This window comes from Canis lupus, chromosome 12 (assembly GCF_003254725.2).
Source record: "Canis lupus dingo isolate Sandy chromosome 12, ASM325472v2, whole genome shotgun sequence".
NCBI classification, from domain to species: domain Eukaryota; kingdom Metazoa; phylum Chordata; class Mammalia; order Carnivora; family Canidae; genus Canis; species Canis lupus.
This window is the reverse complement of record NC_064254.1, coordinates 56541328-56565762: the sequence shown is the minus strand read 5'-3', so window position 1 is coordinate 56565762 and position 24435 is coordinate 56541328. Positions and strand designations below refer to the sequence as shown.

At 35.4% G+C, this 24435-nt stretch overlaps 1 long non-coding RNA gene across 1 annotated transcript in view; it reads right to left on the bottom strand.

The window, feature by feature from the left end:
* Positions 1-13584, bottom strand: part of LOC112658675 (uncharacterized) — a 289995-nt gene extending 276411 nt beyond the window's left edge. Inside the window, exon 1 of the long non-coding RNA XR_003135887.3 lies at positions 13316-13584. This is a non-coding gene — a long non-coding RNA (uncharacterized LOC112658675). The remainder of the gene's footprint in view (positions 1-13315) is intronic.
* Positions 13585-24435: the final 10851 nt, after the last annotated feature.

Below are 24435 nucleotides of genomic sequence, written 5' to 3'. Positions count from 1 at the left end.
TAATGTAATTTAACTGTAAATTTATGTAATTTAGATTATAATAATGGGCGTGTTTAACAACTAGCTGGCAAAATTCCTGAAAATTTAGCAATTAGTTCTACGAGGCAGCACTAGCACATCATTGCTTCACTTGTAAATCTTCATGTCTCTTTGCCAATGACCCTGCCTCATACTTTACTGAGAAAACACTGTATGTGATTTCCTCAATTTCTTGTCCCCATATCTACAAATTTCTTTGCAATTTTACTCACTCTGACCTCATTCCCAGCTGTCTCAGAAGTGTCTTTTATTCAGCTTCAGATGGATTTTTTCACCTTATGATTTCCTCCCACTAACCTCAGAACTATGTGTTCTTGGCAATCCCTCTCTCTCCTGTATTTCTAAGTGTTCTCTCTCCTAGTTCCATCTGTATAAACATATTCAAGATTTCCCATCAATGAAATTAAAAACACCTTTTGACCCCTGACCTTATCTATGTCTACCTCTAGCCATCTGCATTTTTTATACCTGCCTATCATTATTACCAGAAATCCCATAGGAAGAATAGTGCTTATTAGCAGTTTTTATGTCCTCATTCTAGTATTTTGCTTTTTTTAAATAAAATTTTATGACATTATTATGAAAAAAGCATGAATCACCCCCAAAATGTCAAAATTCAAAGTTTTTTTTTAAGTTCTCAGACTGCTTTTTTTTTTTTTTATTCTTTCAGCATTTGATCCTGTTGTACCTTCCCCCTTAAGTTTTCTCTCTTCCTAATTGCTGCTTGGCCTTCGGCAATCTGCAAACCTATGAGAGAATGGGTAGGGCATCTTCCATGAACATCCCTACAAGAATGATCAACCTGGACCCTATGCCAGGAAGGATGGTGACCAGGATCACTAAATATTTGCTGTGATGGAGGCTGGGAGAGCTTTAGTCTTTCCAGATATAGGGAGTAGAGAAGCTCTGCCCTGTTACCTTGAGAGGAAATGACCATCTGGCAAACCAACTGGCTCCTATATCTATCTTCAGTAATTGGGTTGTTGCTGCTTATTGCATCCCAGCAGCTGGACCTGAGACCCAATGCCTAGAGAGAAGAAAAAAACACATCTAAGGGGGTTCAGAAGAATGCAGAGAATATTCAGAACATTCAAAACAGGTGACTCCTTTTGAAATAGATTTGAGGTGGAGTGGGGGCATCTGGGTGGCTCAGTGTCTGCTTTGGCTCAGGTTGTGATCCCGGGGTCTTGGGATTGAGTCCCACATTGGGCTTCCTGCAGGGAGCCTGCTTCTCCCTCTGCCTATGTCTCTTCCTCTCTCTCTGTGTGCCTTTCAAGAATACATTTTTTAAAAAAAGATTTGAGTTGGAGTGCAAAACACAGCTCTGGGTGCCTAGATGGCTCAGTCGGTTGTGTCTGTCTTCTGCCCAGGTCATAACCTAGGTACTAGGATGGAGTACTGCATTGGGCTCTCTGCTCACTGAGGAGCCTGTGTCTCCCTCTGCTGCTCCCCCTGCTTGTGCTCTCTTGCTTTGTCTGTCAAATATATAATTTTTTTAAAAAGCACAGCTTGAATAAAAAATAACATCACTCAAAGAGATTCAAATTTAATATTTACACACACACACACACACACACACACACACTGGACAAAGCATCTTTCCAAAATAACGATGATCTAAAATTAGCTCATTAGATTAATTTTCCTCCTCTAAACCCAGAAGAAGACTCAGAAGGAACAGGGATGGTGGTAGGTCCTGGAACCTAATTTAAGACTGTGAGAAACCCTGGGAAGATAAAAGGTATTTAAGATCTAGTACCAGAGTAAGCCAGTAACTTTAAATAAGTAGAGGACCACATGACACAGTTCACATGAATGGCAAACGCCAGAAAGATAACATTAAATGCTGCCCCAAACTAGAAAATAGGGTAATATTAAGTGTTGGTAGGAGGACAGATGCTGGTTTCAAGAACAATCTAGCAGTCTTTAGTGAAATCAAGTATTTAAAACCCAATGACCTATCAATCCTGCTTCTGAGTATATCAAGGCCTTAGGACATGGTTACACAGTTGTCCAGATTATGTGTCATGCAGTTCCAGTGATCATCTTTCCCACAGATGATTCAAATGTATACTAAATATGAAACATATGAAAGTACATAGTCCAAACAAATGTTAAGTTGTTAAATTAATAACTAGTTAAAAGAAAAAAATGAATGTGTAAAAAATCTTTTTATATAAATACATATAATTAATTGAAATAGATTGTTACATTCATTCTTAACAGAAAAGTGAAATACTGGGAATTCTTCATGTCAAATCTGTGTTTTCAGTAAAAGTCATCTATTGTGGCTGAAGTCTTTAAAATTGTATGGAGACAAAAAATGTTTTTAAATAGATACCTCGTTCATAAAATCATATCTTTTCTTATCTTGTTTTTTAAATTATTTTGTCTTAACCTGTCAGTGAGAATTTTTCCCCTGACCTCTCATAATTCAATATCTGGGATCCAGAAAAATGGCTGTTTCCATCTGTTTCATTCAGAGTGATCAATATTTAGTTAAGTTCATGCATAATAATGAAGATATATCTCCCAGAACGTGCTTTGTCAAATTTTGGTATATAATTTTGTCCAGGATCAGGACCTTGACAGAAGGGTATCTGCATTTTCATTTTATTTTACAAGGGATGTGGGAATGCTGACTATCTACTTTCTACTTTTTTCACCATCTTACTGCTTTGTAAAGGAAAGCATTCTGCCACAGTGAAATAGACATGTGTTTCAGAAAATTCTCCCTTTAGGCCCAAACATGGGCTAACTTCAATAAATGAAAGTGGCATAGTTTACAGAATTGGTTTCTCACTAAGTACTTGAGTTGAATCAGCTTTTTAGATGCCTTCAAATTTTTAAGGGAAGCAAAAGAAAAAGCATTCTTCCAAGCATCAAGAAAACACTTTACCACAGATAATTGTCCCATTTAATTTGCATTCCAATGCATACCAAACTGAAAAATAGCAATACTCAGAAGGCCAACCCGATGGAAGACTTCCCATCAAGTAATAAAATGATAGGTAATAAGAGGGAGGGGAAAGGGAGCTGGGAGAAATGGCTCAGTGGAGTCGATGGGTTGGTTGCAAATTTCCGAGTTCAAATTATCAGCCTTTCTTCCTGCCTCACTACTTGCTACCAGCAACTCTTCTGCCAGCAAGAGAAAAAAAAAGAAAGAAAAAAAAGGCAGAAAGAAAGAATTTTTAAAAAAAAATCCCAGACAGCCTAAGAAATCAGCCGACAAACCTCATTATTGATGGCGTCAGGTGGTAAATCAATGCCAGAGGAAAATCAATGTTAAAAATATTTTTTAGTGGTGCATACAGATGAAGGGCCTCAGCAGCATTTCTTGATGGAAACCACAAAAGTCTGCAGCCACCCCCGAGTCACCACTTCATAGGAGGCAAGAAATTATCTGGTGCTTTAGGGATACTAATTTGCCCCATATGATTTCCTGTGTTGTAGTATGTGTAACTGTTTTCTGTGAAAGGAACAGAAAACAAAAGAGATGGAGAGTCCACAGACAGTAAGATGTAATTTCTCAGTAGTGTTTTCCTTTTTAGGATACTTATTACATATATGGCTATTTAATAAGTTTAAAGATTGGAAATTTTAAGAGTTGGAAAGCATGCCCAAATTGAACAGCATGTCAGTTTTTCATTTGAAGAGAGTATATGAAAATAATTTTCATTGCATGGAAAGATAAAGCTCTAAAAATAATTCCATATCAAAGGATGCCTTTTAAGGAATGGGAAAACGATAGTGAAGCAATTTAGAAGAATCATCTTGATTTATAACCTATAGTACCAAAATACCCCTATACTACATAACAATTTTCTTTCTAAATCATAGACCAGCTGAGATCAGAGCACTCTTCCAGCCCGAAACTCATGGATCTTATGAAAAAGTCATAAGACTAAGATTAATCCTGGGTGAACTGGGGAGCTGGTGAAAGGGTAACACTAAAGTCAGGCTTACTCTGGTGCTAATGAAGCTTAGTTTAGACCCTCATTTATACAGTTATCTTCCAAGGTTCTGAGAGGAGCACTAAAATTTTATATATATAAAATTATGAAGTAATTTTCCTAAAGAGGGTCTCCCAAAGTTATAAACTTCAGGAGCCATAAAATTTGGACTTGCTCTTAGCTGCTACCCACTTGAAGTCTACAGAGATGGATATGTTCCTTAGTAGACAGAGGAGTACCTATTAATTGTATACTTATAGGGGAGAAAAACTATCTTCTTGAAATAGATTATATGACTTTCACCAAGGAGAGAGAATGCAGAACCTCCCTTCAAGGGAAAAATAGTACAGAACTCCTAACAAGATTTTATTTGCCCTCTTAGAAGAAATGAAGTACAGTGTAACAGGTATTATTGTGGGTAATTTATAAACCACGTATATTTTTATTTGCATTAATATTATTTAAAAAATCATATTATACATAGCTTCTTTCCACATACTGATTTGCAGTGAAATTCCAAAGTTGTCTTTAAGGTTGTGATGAGCCAGGAAGCCTTTGTCCTTCCCAGAGACAATCTCAGATGAACAAGACTAGAAAAGGCAGTGATAGAAACTTAAAGCAGGAAAATAAGCTGATCAAGTCCACATGTAGGTAAGAAGACAGAAATGAAGAGATGAAGTAAGATCAGAGTGGCTAAAAACTTTAAAGCCAACAGGCATACTTTTTTCTAGTGCCTCATAGTCAAATCAACCCATCATGAAACCCTATTGGCTCTTACTCTAAAATATTTCCAGATCATTTTCTTTTGTCCCCTTTTCCACCACTACCACCCAAGCCATTATTCTTTCTTGTCTGATTGTTCAGCTATCTCCTGACTATCCTCCCTAATTCTATCCTTCACCTCTCCCACACTCCTGCTTATTCTCTGCATAGCAGTCAAGAGTGATCCTTTTAAAATAGAAGTCAGATCACATCATTTTCTTCTGCTCAGACTAAAATGTAATTCTAAAAATAGCCCACAAGGTCCTTGATAATCTGCATTTCTTACCTCACTCTTCTATCATCTTTCTATCTTATTTTTTACTTCTTTCTCCCTTGATTACTCTGCTCCAGCAATACTGGCCTTGCTTCACCCTTAACATATCAGGCACACGTTTCTACCTCAAGGCCTTCCTACTTGCTGTTCTCTCTAGATATCACATGGGTCATTTCCTTCTTTTTTTCAGGTTTGGCTCACATGTTATCTTTTAACCAACACCTACTTTGGCCATCATATCTAAAATGACAGGTTTCCCTTCAACATTGTTTATTTCTCTGGATTTATTTTTCACATTAGCATTTATTACCCTTGAACTGTATATTTTATTTTATTTTTGCTCATTGTCTGCTACTTCACACTACATGTGAGGACTATATGGGAAAAGCATTTTGTCTTTTGCTTATTGCTCAATTCCCAGTGCCTAGAATGGGTCAGGCACTTAGTAACCATTCAATAAGTACTCCTTGAAGGAATGAATACATTAATGAGTGATTGAGCAGAACAATTCATGTGGGACTCTCAATTAGCTTCCTACTGTCCTTAATATAACTTAAACTCTTTTGCAAAACATTGAAAGTCCTTCCAAATGCATTCTCAACTGATTTTTCCAGACTCATTGCTTACCATTCCCCCTGTATACTCTGCCAACCATTCAGGAAAAACTACCTATCCATTATATCCTTAACACTCCAGGTACTTTCATGCCTCATTCTCCTGTTCACACTGTGCTATCTCCTTGGAAAGTCTCTTTTTATCTTTTCTTCATTCTTTCCTTAGCTAATTCCTGTACATCTCTAGAGACCTAATTCCAATGCCTTTTTCCTCTGTGTAGTCGTCTGTGACTCTCCTAGACAAAATTAATTAATCCCTGCACAGTGCTTCCAGAGTAGATTTTCTGTGTCTCTTTTAAAACAATCAAATTATATCACAGTTATTTATAACCTCAGCATGAAATACAGTGTCTGACACATAATAAATATTTGCTGAATAAATCAATATCTAAGAGCTCTATCCTTCTAGGCCCAAAATATCAGTTTAATCCATAGTGTTTTGCCACTGATTTCTTACCCATCTGGCTATAACCATATTACTTTCATGGTTATTGATAATTAATATCCATTAAGCACCTGTCACATGCCTGACACTGTTTCAAACATTTTACAAATAATATTTTATGTCATTATCATAAGTGCTTTCTTTACAAGTCCTGCTGAGGAAACTGAGTCATCATAGGGTTGAGAAAAGTTGAAGAAACTGAGACATTATATAGTTAAAGGTCTGCTTCCTGAAAATGTGCTCTTATCTGTGAAGCCAAAGCCTCTCCCAGAGAAATGGTTTATCCTGAAAGTCTGTGCTAAGTAAGGAACTACTCAAATATACAACATCTTTCACTTTCTGAGTGTCATTAGTAGAGCATATCTTCACAAGGCATATAAACCTCATTAGATTAAAGAATATTAGACTAAATCATGGTCCGTTGACAATATTTGAGCGATACTCCAAAATGTGTATAAATTCAGGAAGATTTATGGAATTAACCAATGAAGCACTAGATATTTTAATAAATGATAAGAGAATGGAAAAAAGTGTTACCCTGTAAGTAGAAATTTTCATACAAGTAATTCTCCCTCCTACACAAAAAGAATTAGCTCCAAAGTTAGAGTGAGGATTTATCAGTGTACTCATCCAAGCCTCTTACTATCCATCATCACTTAGCTGCCCTCAATGATCTTAAGTAACCTTTTAAAGAGAAAGTTAAAAAATGAAACCCATACATGAAAAGGACTGATGTATTTGTGAGGGACTACTCCTACAAGGGAGTTGTAGAATAAAAGGGGAACTTATCACTTATATTTAATATTTCCATAACACTCCTAGTTTTTTCTTTTTAACACTCCTAGTTTTTAATACCATTTTAAGAAGCAGCAAAATCAGATTTTAAAAAGTTAGTTGGGAATTCTACTTTCCAGTTTGCCATGGACTAAAATTATCTCTCTATCCAAACAACAAATATAAAGTTGATCAAACTGAAAAATCAGTCTCCCAAAATTGGAGAGACAGAGATGAATCACAACCTATTAGAGCAAAAACCTCTGCAGAACACAGTACCAGGACAGGAAAACCTAAACTTTAAATTGACAAATTGCTGTAAACTCAGTGTGAATAAGCCTGAGAGTTCAAAACTCCGAGGGGATCTAGTCCTAAGAAAGCCCCCCAACTTTGTGAGTTTTACCTCTAGGAAGTCTACTAGGTCCTTATAGTAAATATTAGAGAAAACTCCTCTTTACTTTCTGGCATGGGGAAGGAAAATTAATCATTTTGAAATATGTCAGAGTATTCTGTTCTTCACAAGGCCCACTCTCAAAATAAAATAAATAAAATGAAATGAAATGAAATGAAATGAAGTGAAATGAAATAAAATAAAATAAAATAAAATAAAATAAATAAAAACCTGTTTCCTAAGATCACAAATTATTGGGATTTTTTTTTCCCCAGAGCCTAATCAACCTGGGCAAAGGGAAATGCCCAACTCCAGCCCATTTTAGCCAACCTGTCTCACCTAATGGTACAGGAAAACTGAGAAGCACTTATGAAGTTCGCAGGCCAAAGACATAGGCTCACTAATCATAGAACTGTGGAACATTTTACCAACACATTACTAAAGGTCTATTTATTGAAGTTCCTTTACATTAAGGCATAATAAAAGGCAAAAAACCCATGTAGTTTGAAAAGACAGATCAAACATCATAAATGACTCAGATATGGCAGGGGTATAAGACACAGATTGGAAATTAAAACAGGTATGATTAGTATGTTTAAAGATCTTAATGGATAAAGTAGAGAGCATGCAAGAATAGATAGGCAATGTAAGCAGAAAGATGGAAATTATAAAAAAGAATTTAAAAAGAAATGTTAGAGATAAAAAAACACTATAACAGAAATGAAGAATAACTTTGATGAGCTCCATTGTAGACTATACATGGAGAAAAAAGAATCTCTAATCTTAAGGATATTTCTTTTTTTATATAAATTTATTTTTTATTGGTATTCAATTTGCCAACATATAGAATAACACCCAGTGCTCATCCCATCAAGTGCCCCTCTCAGTGCCCGTCACCCAGTCACCCCCACACCCCGCCCACCTCCCCTTCCCCCACCCCTAGTTCGTTTCCCAGAGTTAGGAGTCTTAAGGATATTTCAATAGAGACATCCAAGACTGAAAAGTAAGGAGAAAAAAGAATGAAAAAAGAACAGAATATCCAAGGACTGTAGAACAACCTTAAAATATGTAACATGCACATATTGAGAATCCGACATGGAGAATAAAGAGAAAAGGAACAGAAGAAATATCTGAGGCAATAATTACTGAGATTTTCCCCCAGATTAAATGTTAGACACCGAACTATAGAAATGGGAAGCTCACAGAACATCAAGAGGATAAATGCCGAAGAAACTTCACATAGACACATAATAACAAACTCCAGGAACTCAAAAATTAAAAAACACTTGAAAGAAGCAGAAGACTAAGCCACCTTACCTACAGAGAAGCTAAGATAAGAATTGTATGTGGCTTCACCTCAGATACTATGCAAGCAAGGAGAATGAAATATCTAAAGTGTTGAGAGAAAAGACAATCCCACCAACCTACAATTCTGTACTCTAGGAAATTATCTTTCAAAAGTGAAGGATAAATATTTTCTAAGACAAACGAAAATTGAGAAAATTATTGCCAATAGATCTGCCTTGCAAGAAATGTAAAAAAAAAAAAAAACAGTTCTTCAGAGAGAAGGAAAACTATAACTTATACGTCAGAAACTTAAAAAAAAAAGATTGTAAAGAAAGGAAGAGCATCAGAGAAGGAATAAATGAAAGTAAAATAAAAGCACTTATTTCTCAAGTCCTTAACTGTTTTAACAGATAAATTTTGTTTAATAAAAGCAACAATGTGTTTCCATGTGTGCATGTATATAGCTAAATATACTGTGTATATTGACCATTAACCAACACAAGGGTTAGAGGTACCAACCTCTATGCATTCAAAATTCCATGTGTAACTTTTGACTCCTCAAAAACTTAACTAATAACTTATTATTGACTAGAAGACTTACCAATAACAAAAAGTTATTTAACATGCATTTTGCATGTGACAAGTTTTATATACTGTATTCTTACAGTAAATAGGCTAGAGAGAAGAAAATACTATTTAAAAATACCTAAGTAAGAGAAAAAAACACTTACAGTACTGTACTGTAAAACGTCCAAGTATAAGCAGCCTCCTGTGTTCAAACCTATGTTGTTCAAGGGTCAACCGTGTGTGTGTGTGTGTGTGTGTGTATGTATGTATACACAACACATACATACTACATATGATATAGTATTATTTGAGAGTGAATGTGGATTATTTGTAAAGGTATGCTACAAACTGTAAGTGAACCACCAAAAAAAGTTTTTAAAAAAGTACAACTGATTGTCTGAAAAGGAGAGAAAATTTAATCATTTCAAATGCTTATTTAAAAGCACGAAAGTCAGGGGATCCCTGGGTGGCGCAGCGGTTTGGCGCCTGCCTTTGGCCCAGGGCGCGATCCTGGAGACCTGGGATCGAATCCCACATCGGGCTTCCGGTGCATGGAGCCTGCTTCTCCCTCTGCCTATGTCTCTGCCCCTCTCTCTTTCTCTCTCTGTGACTATCATAAATAAATAAAAAAAAAAAAAATTAAAAGCACGAAAGTCAGAAAAAGAATAGAAGACAAAAATAGGAGGAAAGAACAAGGGCAACAAATAAAAAGTAGTAACAAAATATGTAGATATTATTCCAACTATATCTACTACCACTCTAAAGTTCAATGGTCTAAATACACTAATGAAGGACAAAATATTCAGAATGGATCTAAAAACTAGATCCAATGATATATTTTCTATAGGAAACCCACTTTATTTATTTATTTATTTATTTATTTATTTATTTATTTATTTTTTATTGGAGTTCAATTTGCCAACATATAGCATATCACCCAGTGCTCATCCCATCAAGTGCCCCCCTGGAAAACCACTTTAAATGTAGAAACATATCTATTTCAAGTAAATGAATGGAGATACGCTAATTTTACCACTAATCAAAAGAACGCAGGTATAGTTACATTACCTTCTGACCAAACAAAGATTTCAGAGCAAAAATAAAAGTTATCAGAGATAAAGAGGAGCATTAAATAATGATAACAGGGGGTCAACAGTAAAGACATAATAATCTTAAACATTTATGTCTCAAAATATGTGAGAGCTTCAAAATGCATGAGACAAAAACTGACAGAATTTTAAGGAGAAATAAATGAATTCACTATCATGGCTGGAGACTTTAACACCTTTCTATCACTTCTAAATAACACAGGGGTCAAAGAAGATCAAGATAAATTACTAAATATTGAGAACCAAATGAACATGAAAATACAACCTATCAAAATTTGTCGGATGCAGTGAAAACAGAATTTAAAGGGAATCATAGCATGAATGCATATATTAGAAAAGTACTAAGATCTAAAATCAACACTAAGCTTCCAATTTAGGAAACTAAAAAAAGAAGAGCAAATTAATTCTCAAAAAGGAATAAGAAAAAAATAAAAATTAGAATAAATTAATAAAATTGAAAAGAAGAAATCAATGGAGAAAATCAATAAAACCAAAAGTTGGTAAAATCAATAATTTAATTTTGGATAACCTCTAGCCAGGATAACCAGGAAAAAAGAGAAGAAACAAATTACGAGTATCAGAAAGGAAAGGGAGCTATGACTATTGATCCTATTATATTAAAAGAATAATAAAGGAATATTATGAACAACTCTATGTTCAAATTCAAAAACCAAAATGAAATTAGACCCATTCTTTGAAAGACACAATCTGCCAAAACCCACACAGGAAGAAATAACAAAGTGAATAGGCCTAAATTAGTTAAAGAAATTGAATCAATAATCAATAGCCTTCCCAAACAGAAATCATGAGGCCCAGATGGGTCCACTGGTGAATTCTACAAAGATATTAAAGAAGAAATTATACTGATTCCCTACAATCTCTTCCAGAAGAAAAAACAAAGAGAATACTTTTAACTCATTCTATGAGGCTAGCATTACTCTAATGACAGAATTAGAGAATGACATTACAAGGAAAGAAAACCACAAACTGTATTATTTGTGAGCACAGATACAAATTCCTCACAAAATACTGACAAATCAAATTCAGTAATGTATAATGAGAATTATATACCACAACCAAGCTGGATTTATCCCAGGCATGCAAGCCTGAATCAACATTCAACAATCAATTCATGTATTCCATCACATCAACAAGCTAAAGAAGAGGGTGTCTCAGTTGGTTAAACATTTGCCTTAGGCTCAGGTGATCCCAGAGTCCTGGGATAAAGCCCGCATCAGCTCTCTGATTAGCAGGGATCCTGCTTCTTCCCCTCCTGCTCCTCTTGCTTGTGCTCTCACTCTCTCTCTTGTCAAATAAATAGATAGATAGATAGATAGATAGATAGATAGATAGATAGATAGATAATAAATTATTTAAAAGAAAACAAGCTAAAGAAGAAAAATCACATGATAAGATCAACAGATACAGAAAAAGAATTTGACAAAGTGCAATATGCATTCATGATAAAAACTTTCAGCAAACTAGAAACAGAGGGAAGCTTTTTCAATTTGATAATATCTACAAGAAACCTACAGCTAAAAAACAAACAAAACAAAACAAAAAACCTACAGCTAACAAAATACTTAGTGGTGAGAAATTCAAAGCTTTCCCATTAAGATCAGAAATAGGACAAGGATGTTCTTTCTCAAAACTCCTTTTCAATATCAGGACTGGAGGTACTAGTTGATACAATAAGATGAGAAAAGGAAATAAAAGGTATACCAATTGAAAAGGCTGAAATAAAACTGTGTATTTTTACAGATGATATGATCTCTATGTAGAAAATCTGGAACAATTAAGAAAAGACCTGGAAGTAAAGAGTTATAATAGCAAGATTGTAGGATACAAAAGTCATTTTCTTTCTTCTATACCAGCAATGAACAAGTGAGATTTGAAATTGAAAACACAATACCATTTATATTAGCAACCCTCAAAATAAAATATTTAGGTATAAATCTAACAGAATCTGTACAAGACCTATTTATGGAAAACTACAGAATTCTGATGAAAGAAATTGAAGTAACTAAACAATGGAGCAAAATTCCATGTTCATGAAGATTGACTACAGGCAAGATGCCAGTTCTTTCTAACTTGATCTACAGATTCAACAATTCCAATTAAAATCCGGGAAAGTTATTTGGTGGAAATCAACAAACTAATTCTAAATTTTATGGGCAGATAAAAACCCAGAATGGACAATACAACATTGAAGGACAAGAACTAAGCCAGAAGACTGATACTACCTAACTTCAAAACTTACTATAAGCCTTCAGTAATTAAGACAGTGTTTTATCAAATGAAAGAACAGACAAATAGATTAATGGCACTGCATGAAGAGCCCAGTAATAGACCCACATAAGTACAGTCAACTTTACAAAGGAGAAAAGGCAGTACAATGACAGTCTGAGCAAAGACAGTCTTTTGAACAATGGTGCTGGAACAATGAGAAATCCACATGTAAAAAATTGAGTCTAAAAATAGACCTATACCTTTTACAAAAATTAAACTCAAGTTGGATCATAGACCTATTGTAAAATGTAAAACTACAAAATTCCTACAACAGGAGAAAACCTCAATAACCTCAGGTTTGGTGATGATTTTAGATACAGCACTAAAGGAATGATCCGTGAAAGAAGGAACTGATAAGCTTGACCTAATTAGATTTAAAACTTCTACTTTGGAATATGCACTATCAACGGAATAAGAAGACAAGCCACAGATTGGGAAAAAACATTTGTAAAGCACATTTCTGATAAAGGACTGTTATGCAAAATATACAAATGGCCCTTAAAATTCAACAATAAGAAAACAACCAACCTGACTTAAAAATGTGTCAGACCTGAATAGACACCTACCAAAGAAGGTAATACTGATGGCAAATAAACATATGAAAACATTTTCCACATTACATGTATTTAAACAATGATCTACTACTACGCATCTATTAGAATGGCCAAAATATAAAGCGTCAACAATATCAAATGCTAATGTAGATACGGAGCAACAGAAATTTTCATTCATTGCTGATGGGAATGTAAAATAATACAGCCACTAAGGAAGACATTTTGGAAACGTCTTACAAAATTAGATCTGATCTTACCATATGATCCTCGAGGAGGACAAGGACTGGAGGCCAGCCATCACGATTAAGCAGATCTTGTTAGGAATGCAGGAGCTGCTACATGAACCACACATCCAGGACCCAGCTCAAGCAGAGGCCTACACGATTCACTGCCAAAACAGAGTGGAGTAGAGAAGAGGGTTCGAGCACCAGCCAAGAAGTTCGCACCTTCATAAGTGGCAACCGCGCGGCAGCGTAAGAAGGAAGGGACTGGTTTGGCAAGAGCTTGTCTACAACGTTTTTGCAAATCTAACGTTGCTCTGTGCAACTACTATCACCTGGGAGGGTGGGCGGGGGCCACGGTCCATTTCCGCCACTGGCACGCGGTCCGCGACTCGCTGAGCTGCCCGGTTTTTCATGCAGGGTCTCTTCCTTCAGTCTTTTGTATTTTTCATCGTCATGTAAAACTTGCTTTTATTTTAATGTTGAGGTCAGTATTTCAACTGCTGCAAAATCATAAACTTCTATACTTCGATGAGCCCCTAGGAGCTCGTTTCCCTTGCTCGCGGATGCAGGCGTGCTTCCCACCCACGTGCAGAGCTGCGCAGCCCCCGCCGGCCCCTCCCGCCTCACTCCTCGCCCCCGCAGACCCCGGGTTGTGGTGCTTCTGAGCCTCAGGTCCGGAGGCAGCCGGCGTCTCATTCCCGCATCACTTCCTTTGTGTTTATATGACAGACTGAATCGTGTGCTTCATTTAGTGATGTGGTTTGATAGCTGAATTGGCCAGAGTTGCGCACCTGATACATCATTTCTGAGTTCACCATTTTTTCCCCCAAGATCTTATTTATTTATTGGAGAGAGAGAGAGAGAGAGAGCGTGCAAGCCGTAAGCTGGCAGAGGAGCAGAGGGAGAGGAGAAGCAGGCTCCCCTCTGAGCAGGGAGCCGAAACGGGCTTGATCCCAGGACCCTGGGATCATGGCCTGAGCCAAAGGCAGGCAGACGTTCAACCAACTGAGCCACCTAGGTGCCCCTGACATCACCATTTTAATGTTTATTTTGTATTGTCAGAATGGGTCTGTTTGAGACCCATCTTATTACCTTGTACAAAGTCCATATAGAAAGCATCCTCAAAAAATGGCTGTTTATTTTTAATGTATTTGGTGACTTTAATCATGACTGAAAATAAAAGTAATATAAATATGAATATAATATGAATTATGAAGGAATAGCATCCATATTTTTCTTTTAAGGATTGTGAAGGAAAATTGGACGTTAGGCTTTATATACCCTGTCTAAAAAAAAAAAAAAAAAAGGGGGGGGGAATCCCTGGGTGGCGCAGCAGTTTGGCACCTGCCTTTGGCCCAGGGCGCGATCCTGGAGACCCAGGATCAAGTCCCCCGTCGGGCTCCCGGTGCATGGAGCCTGCTTCTCCCTCTGTCTCTGCCTCTCTCTCTCTCTTTCTCTCTGTGACTATCATAAATTAAAAAAAAAAAAATTAAATCTCACCTAGCTAGCCTTAACTGACCATTCCCCGGGGCAGATGACCACAAAAGAGACATACACGTGCCATCCAAAGCACTTTGCACAAAGCTTGGAGCAGAGAATAGACCCAATTCGATCCTTGCAAACTGAAATAGAGGAAGGTTAGATCAAAAAGAAGAAAAAAAAAAAAAAAAAAAAAGCATGATATTGTGCTTTTTGAAAAAAAGCATGAATTGCGGTCCTCAGCATTTACCCAAAGAAGTTGAAAACTTATGTCCGCACAAAAACCTGCATATAGATGTTTATAGCAGCTTTATCTGTTATTGCTAAAACCGGAGGCAACCATGATGTCCTTAAGCAGGTAAGCGTGTATATAATTGAGGTACATCCAGACAATGGAATATTATTCAGTGCTAAAAAAGGAATGAGCTATATCAAGCCAAAAAAAGATACAGAAGAAACCTGAATACATATTGCTAAGTGAAAGAGGTCAATTTGAAAATGCAAATATTTTATGATTCCAACTATATGACACATCCTGGAAAAGGCACAACTTCAGAGACAGTAAAATGATGTTGGGGAAGGTCATTGAAAAGACATGATCGCCAGTTGACTCTCAGGTAGGTAGACCCAAGCAATTAGAAGCTCCTCATCCCACCCTCTGTCTTTGAAATGCCAGTTCTGCTGGACTTTCCAATGCTGAGAGGCTGCTCCAAGGACATAACCTTGAAATACTGATGTGGTGTTGAGAACACTTAGATGGTATATGTGACTGAACCCTATTAATATTTGGCAGGTTGGTGCAGGGATCCATTCATCTTGCTGCTGCCCAAGACAAGCCTTATATGTAAGTTCCTTTGCTTATTAAAACTGCCACCTTACCAGGCTGGACTGGCCTGCCTCTTTCTTCACACTTTCCCGTACCCCCATGTATGGAGGTGATTTCAGACTATCAGGGTGCTCTGGAGATAATTGTAAACTATCAAAGATTAGCAGTGCCAGTGATTAGATGTCAGGGAGGGGTAGTGATTGGACAAAGCAGAGAGAATTTTTAGGGCAGTGAACCTGCTCTGTATTATTCTGAAATGGTGGGTACACATCATACATTTTTCAAAACTCATAGAAATGTATGACATCAAACATGCACTCTAATGTAAGCTGTGGACCTGGGTGATAGTGTTATATAGAGATATGCCCATTGATTGTAGGAAATATTCACTCTGGTGGAAGGTTTTGACATTAATATAGGCTGTCCATATGTTGCAGGGTGGATGGAAGGTATATAGAAATCTCTGCACTTTCCACTTGATTTTTCTCTGAACCTTAAACTGCTCTAAAAACAGTCTATTTTTTTAAAAAAAAGCTCTCCAGTGCCAGTTTTTATCAATAAAATTTAGTTTTACTTTATAACTAACTACTCATTTAAAAATAATCAAAAGAAAAGGCTAGAAGTTTTAAAGTCTATCTTCCTATATCCATTAATTCATACTTTTATTAAGTCTTTTATTTAGGAACAAATCTTTTTTACAGTAACTGTACTTAGGTGTTGCCCTCTTTGACCCAGAACTTTTTCTGTCTCCCTCTTTGTTTTGAGTTTGCCAAGAGACATTTAAATAAATTGGATTGTACAGAGAGCATTTTTAAAAGTGAGAGAAAAATCCTTTGCCTCTTTTCAATCTCTGTTAGAGTGGCTTTAAAAAAATGTTAGTTATAGGATGAAGGCAAAACTTGTCTATCTTTCAAATTCTTAGCTGTTGAAAAGATAAAATTTTAGATCCCTCTTAACGGTACACAATGACTGAGCAGCACCTCTCTGGGGTATATGGATTTTGGATTATGCCATAAAAGATGACTTTTCCTTGATTGAGGTGAAAGGTGGAACTAACCTAGGAGATGAACTCATGGGTAATTCTATAGATAAACACTTTCAGAGTAGAACTGTAAATGTAATTTTCTGATGAAAATCCAGGCTTTTTTTAAAGCCTTCCAATCAAAAGTCATCTGAAAACTTCTGGAAAATGAATCTGGAAGATTGAGAAGAATTGCAGGAGATTTAGGAGGAACACAGGTACTGGAAAAGATTTAGAATTATTCTCCAATAGATTTATCCCTGCCTGTCTTTACCAATCTGGCTTACATAGTGCCTCAGAGAAATATTTCCAATCCATTATAGTGAACTAGAAGCTAGTGTTAAGCATGACTCAGGTCAAAGTACTAAGCCCAAAATGTGGTCTACACTCCTTTGTGGTAGAATTTGGATTTAAACACTTGGCTTTTGGAACATTTGTGGTTACCATGTTTTAAAATATCTAGTGAGACAGATTTGTTTTTAGTAAATGATATTTGATTTGTAAATGTTGTAGATACCACCTCCTCAACCACCTCCACCACCAGCACCTGAATTTTTTTTTTTTTTAAGTCAGATAAAGGCATAGGTAAGTAAGAGTTTTTCTGAAGGGAGTCCATGGTGGCCCAAATGCAAAAGTGATATTTCTTCTACTGTTTCTCTAAGTGTAGAACTCATTCCCATTCCCTCCATATAACATCAGTTGCCGTAAAAATAAAAGTGAAAAGAGTCTTTTGGCAATTAAACACTTACATACATACTACTATATAGCAAAACAATATTGAAATCAGTTTTTCATTTCATCCCCTAAGGGATCCAATCCACTGCATTTTGAAAAAATCTTCACTCTCAAATTGGAAAGCTACTTACAGAAGAGTGCAAGAATTATAAGGGATTAAAATTGGTCACGATGAGAGCTAATGGATGTCTATAAAAATTTCCTTTGACTTCTCTAGATCCAATTAGGACATCCCTAGTGATCCTGAAGGCAGTGGATCAGACCACAAAATATCCAGTTAGTTCTGGATATGTGTTGTTGGCTAAATGTAACATGATTTCTTGCTCTTCAACAATACTTTATACAATATTATTATTTTTTCTCCATATTGATTGTTTTCCCAGCTATGGCATACCCCGCTCATTCTTGTTTACATTTACTAAAAGAGGTATCGCTGAAGCTTTTAGAAGTCGTATCATCTTAGAAAGTCTAGAGATGATTTCTGGTCATCTCTGGTCACAGCGGACTCATTAACATTCCTGATCTGATAATGATCTGAAAGGATCCCTATAGCTTGTATTCTATAGCTGGCATTTCTCTGCTGCTTTTGATTTGCACTATTAACTGTGCCAATTAACGTGATTATGGAATATATAAGGAATCATATAAACTAAACATCAAAATGTAAAAGATTATGCCTTTAATAAGTGAATACTTTAGGAAAATATGCAATGTACATTTTGATAGCAACTTCATCAAGAAAACACATTTCAATATTATTTTTGTTTACTTTAAGTTGTCAGTCATTAAAATTCATTAATGATTATAAAATCATTTACCAGTCCAACCAGACTCCCAAGATTTTCACTGGGGAAAAGAAAAAATATATCTGCAAGCTCCTACGATAGGGAAATCTCATTTGCAAAGCAGCCTGAGAAATGTTTATTTGGTGAGACTGATTAAAAGCATTATTAAATATTCATCAACTCCTCCATTTCATTCCTTCCTCTTCTTTTATTCTGCTAGCAACACTGACAGATAAGGTCCTATAGTCTAACACTTACATAATCAAATGCAGGCAGAAGTATACCTAACTTCATAACCACCAAGAAAGACATTCAGAAAGCAGGAATGGAGACTAACAGCTTGAAGTTCTTTTTTTATTTTTTATGGACGAGGTACTAAAACAAAAATAAATCTTATATTGCATGATAGAGCACTTCCTTTTGTTTGAACAGGAAATATTTATTGCCTCAAGTATGAAGTTTTGGATTCTTTTATTTTTGTTTAATTTTTTTCTATCCATTTTACGGCAGACACTGAGATCATATAGGTGTGACTAAAGAATTACATCGTCAGTTCCCTTCCAACAAGGTGACCACTCTGCAAGAACTCCAATTCTCAGAAACAGTGACTCATATCCTGATCAAGCACATTAAAGGTCATCTAAGTAATGCCAGGAAAGGATGTGGCTCCCTGCCAAGCCTTCTCTTCCCAGTTTTTAAGTGAAAACAATGGTCATGTTTCAAATGAGTAGATACAGTCTTATTTACAAACTTCACTGTTTTAGCTAGCCATAGGATTAATATTACAAATGAAGTATCCTGAACTAGTTCAGTAGCGCCTGGAACATCAAAGATTGAGATTTGTGACAAATAGTCACAGCACTGAAGTTGGATGGGCGTCTGGTTTGACGCGGGTCTAGAAGCAAAAAAAAAAATTATTATATTATACAATAATCATATTCTAATGCTTATTGTAACATTTCCTGAATTGAATGACAAGAGTAGAATATCATTAACAAGGCTGTACAATTTAACACGGCAACACTCTTGAAAAGAAAAGAACATTGGCTTTTGTCATAATTCCATTAACTATACCCAATTTGAATGACTGATGAATGGCACTTTACTACTTTCCTGTCTAAATTTTAGCAGCATGGTGGGATTGAACTTTTGAACCTGTGTCCACATGCATATTTTACTGAAGAGTCCTGTTTCACATTTTTAAATGGGTGCCTGTAATAGTGCTATAGGGGGAGATAGAAACGTTTTTGACTATTTCAAGTAAAAGTACACCACTGGAAAGTATAGTATTCCGGCTGCAGAGAGGCTGCAAAGTTAAAAACAAGTAGGAACAACAGAGGGATGTTTGTCATTCAGAAGATCACAAGTGCTACTGAACTGATCTAGATTTAGCTACTTTATGGCTTGTTTTCCTTCTTTCCTTTTTGTTATCTCCTACCTACTTTGATTTTGTTGCCACTTGCCTATTTTTCCTAGCAAAATTATTCTGTATGTTGAAATTCACTACAGATCTGCAAAGAATCTAAAGTTATTGCCCCTTTAGATTTTGCTAGGAATGAAATCATTGGTCTAAATGCCTCCCTCCTTTTCATTTTCCATACACCACTGACTTCCTTGCCCTTTTCTTCCTTCAGCATATTTTTTAGAAAAAGCATAATTCTTAGGTCTATTTTTATACCTGCAGCCATGCTGAATGTAACTGGAAAAAAGCACCACAACCACATTAATCTGTGCGTTTAAATGCAGTTTAAATTCATGATCATGCACTTTAGGGGCTCCACACTGGTCTACAGCAGTCCTACAACACTTCACTTACTCATTCACTAGTCCATCTTCGTAGGTGATTATTCTGGAACTTCTTTCTTTCTAAACCTCTAACACCTCCTCTTCCATTTCTACTCTCAAAGATTCTGCTTTCTAGTCCACTAAGAAAAATAAACAGACAAAAGATAACTTGCTCAAGGTCCCACTACCATATCCCCAGACACCATAATTTCTACTTACATATTTGCCTCCCTTCTAGTTAAAACAGATGGACTCCTTGAGCTCCGAAGGCCATTGCCTCCACTTTTGCATTAAATCTTGGAAGTTCTTGTCTGCTTGCTCCCAGAATTTTCTCCTTTGATATGCTTCATCAATTTTTATTTTCCCCTTCAGTCATACAAACATGCTCTTATATCTTCCATTAAAAAATAATAAAAATTTTCCTGGCTCTGTATTCCCTTCTGATTCCTTTCTCTACTCCATAGCAAAAATTCCTAAAAGAACCATCTATAATCCTTCTATAATTTCTTTTATCCATTTTTCTCTTAAGTTCATTCCACTCAGGCTTTTTTCCCCACCACTATTCCAGAGTAGCCTTATAAGTCGTAGATGATGCCCACCATACCAAATCTCATGGTTATTTATCAATTAACTTCTTTAGACATCAGAAGCATTTAACCCAGTGAATCTTTCTCTCATACTAACTACATTCAAAACTTGATTTTCCTCCAGCCTCAGTAAGAGCTTCTCTTAATGCACTTTGCCAATTCTCCTCCTGCTCCAGAACATCTTGATGCTTGAGTATCCCATGGCCCAGTCCTTGATTCTTGCCTCTAGCCACTTTCATTTTCTTGGAAGTCTCATTCAGTTTCTTTCAACTAGCATCTACATGCAAATGACTGTCATATTATATCTTTAGTTCAGATGTCTTTCACGAACTCCAGACTCTCATATCTAACTATTCATCAACATCTTTATTTAGATGCCTATTAGGCATCTCAAATTCAAAATGTACAAACCTGACTCCTGGTATTACCCCTCCAATCTACTTTACTCACAATTTTCTCATATCATTTATAACAATCCCATATTCTCCTTCTTCAGGCCAAATACTTGAAGTCATTCTTAACTCCCCTATTTCTTTCACACACCAAATCTGATTATCCGAAAGTTCTGAATTTTCTCTCTGAGACCACCCTTCTAACTTATCTTCCTGACTTTTTCCTTATTGCCTTATAGATTCTTTCCAACACAGCATTCAAAATGATTCCTTTAAAATTGGTATTAAATCTATCACTTCCCTGCCCAAACTCTAATAATTTAACATTTTATTCCCTAGTAAGGGCCAGTAGCTTACTAGGCCCTATAAGATGTAATCTCTATAACTGTGTGACTCATGTCCTTCCATGTTTTCTTTGCTCACTCAGCTCCAGCCCCACTGGTCACCCTGTTGATTCTTCAGCAGTAGCCATAAGTCAGCTTTAGGTCCTTGGTTCCACTGCTCTTTGGTGCTCAATGACAGCCCCTTAAGTAATGGATGACTGCTCTCTCAACAGCTTTAAGTGGTTTGCTGAAATAATTGATGATCAGTGAGTCCTACCATGACTACCCTACCTAAAATTGTAATCTGCTTTCCACCTTTCACTCTCTTTATGTCCCTATTTTATGGCCCTACTTCACTTTTGCTTTCATTTCATAGAAGGTTTTATCTAATGTACTATTTTTTCAGTTAAATTTTGTTCATTACATATTTTTACATATTATTCGTATGGTAGAATATAATCTTAATCAGGAGACCTGGATAGCTCAGTGGTTGAGCATCTGCCTTCAGCTCAGGGCATGATCCCAGGATCCTGGGGATTGAGTCCTGCATTGGGCTCCCTGAATGGAGTCTACTTTTCCCTCTGTCTATGTCTCTGCTTCTCTTTGTGTATCTCTCATGAATAAATAAATAAAAATCTTAATAAACAAATTGCTAAAAAAAAGAATATAATCTTAATGAAAACAGTCTTCTTTTTTGTCTGTATTAGTGCTATTTGGTAGTAGATCTTTGATATATATTCATCAAATGAACACATAATACATACTTATAATCTGAGAGAAATTATTTCTACATGAAATCAGGGAGATAAAATGGAAGAACTTGGGACAGAAAAGCACTAAAAGGCTGTAAAATATCTTTCAAATGGGTTAAAAAAAGAATACAAAGTAAAATAAAAGGAAGCAAAAAAAGGAAGATAAAAGTTGAAATTTGGGGGAAATAATTGTAGAATTGTTTAAAGGATAAGGTGGTATACAATTTGGTATAGTAATTTTAAAATTGGATAAAATAATTTTAGGGTTGAAATTATTTTTAAAGTAATTTTATTATTCATATATTAATATAGATAATAAGTAACATTAACACAGTGTATGTTAATGTATGATAATTAATATCTGCATCAATATAAAATATTAATAATAATTAATGTTAATAAATGTTAATATATAAATAATACATTAATATATTACATACTATATATATGTATGTAATATGCAAAACTTTCCCTGCATTTTTCTCCATTAATGTTGTTGCTGGTATGCAAATAAAGCCAGCCAACGAACTGCCGTAATACCCACACCACTTTAATTAACTCATAAAATATACATCAAAGTTCCCATTTCCTTACTTCCTTGAAAGTGACACTTTCTAAGGGTCAAATTCTGTGATTATTTCACTCATAACATACACGGATATATACCTGCTTCCCTTGATGAGCTTGATTTCTTTCTTGCCTGACTACTTGACTTTATTATGAAAAAAGAGTCTTTTCAGTTCTGACTATAGACTGATCAGTCTACTGCTATAGACTTCCAACACTTCAAAACTATGATTAATAATTTGTGGTTGGGATTGCCTATGGCCCTAATGTATTTCTCCCACAGTATTTAGAATTCCTCTGCTCCCACCTGCTCAGATGCCTTTTTGTAATCTCCATCTCCATTTTCTGTTTAATTCGCCAATAATTTAGCCTCCCAACCTCCCCACCCTCTACCAAGCTGGTGAGTTGGTTGTATTCTGAACTAGTAAAAATCAAGTTAATATTGTACCATTACTCTCCTGATCACCCATACTCAACACTTTTTTAGAACAATTCATGAACTTTTGCCTACTTTTGAGAACTTTCTACTACTTAATTTGCTTCAAATCAAGTTGCTTTGAGTTGTTTGTTTTTACTAAAACTTATTCCCACAACTCTCTATTTATCCTATGGTTCAAGTCATCTTATCTCATCTCTGGACTTTGGACATAATTCTCTAATTAAGCCCATCCTTGATCTTAGGTTATTTCTTGTCTAAAATGTTCTCTACACTATACACAGATTATTCTTCTTACATAACTGTAGTGATCAGGACATATAATCATATTAATATTTTATTTACTTACTTTAATTTTAAAACTTTAACGCCATTACATGGCATGATATATTAACCTCAGATTATCCAGACTAGCACAAAAGACTTTTCACACCCAGGGCTTGCTCTCTTACTCTCAAATACATATGCATAATTTTACATATATATTATATTGTCTTATGTATATATATACATATATCTTTGTAATATGTATTATTGTACATGTTTGTTATCATATATACCCATGTATTAGTACATGTGTTAGCATATATATGTATATATGTGTATATGTGTATGTATATATATATAACGCATTGCACACCAAATTATATGTCAAATGTATGACTATTCGGGTTTAACTCAGGCATGCAAGTTAGTTCAACATTCAAAATTCAGTCAATTCAATGTCCATCAATGTCAATTGACTGAAAAAGAAAGAATACAGAATCATCTCAGTAGATGAAGAAAGTCATTTCTAAACATTCAATATTTAAGATAAAGAACTTTCAGTGAATTAGAATTAGAAGAGAATTCCATCAATATGATAGAAGGTTTCTATTAAAAAACTATAACTAACCTACAGAAAATCCTATTTAAGAGTTAAAAACTGAATTATTTCCCAAAGATCAGAAATAAGATGATTATACTTCCTTAGACTACTCCCATTCAAAACTATAGTGGAAATCCTAGTCAAGGAATAAAGTAAGAAAAAAAAATTTGGATTCAAAAGAAAGTTGCAAACTTTTTTTTTCCACTCACAGATACTATAATCATTCTAGAGGGTCCTACAGAATTTATAAAAGAGCTACTAAAATGAATAGATGAATATATCAGGGCTCAATTTACAAGGTCAATTTTTTTAAAAAATTAACTGAATCTATATGTAGTAACAATGAATAATTGAAAATTGAAATACAGAATTCCATTTCACATAGTATTAGAAAACATTACATACTTAAGGGCTATCTCTACAAAACCGTGTAAGATTCAATACTGAAAATTTCTAAATATTTTGAGAAAAATTTAAAAAGACAGTAATAGATTTTTTATACAGGAAGACTTAATATTAAGATGTCAATCTTCCCAAATTTATGTAGTTTTGATGCAATTCTGAGCAAAATTCACCAGTTTTTGTAAATATTGACTA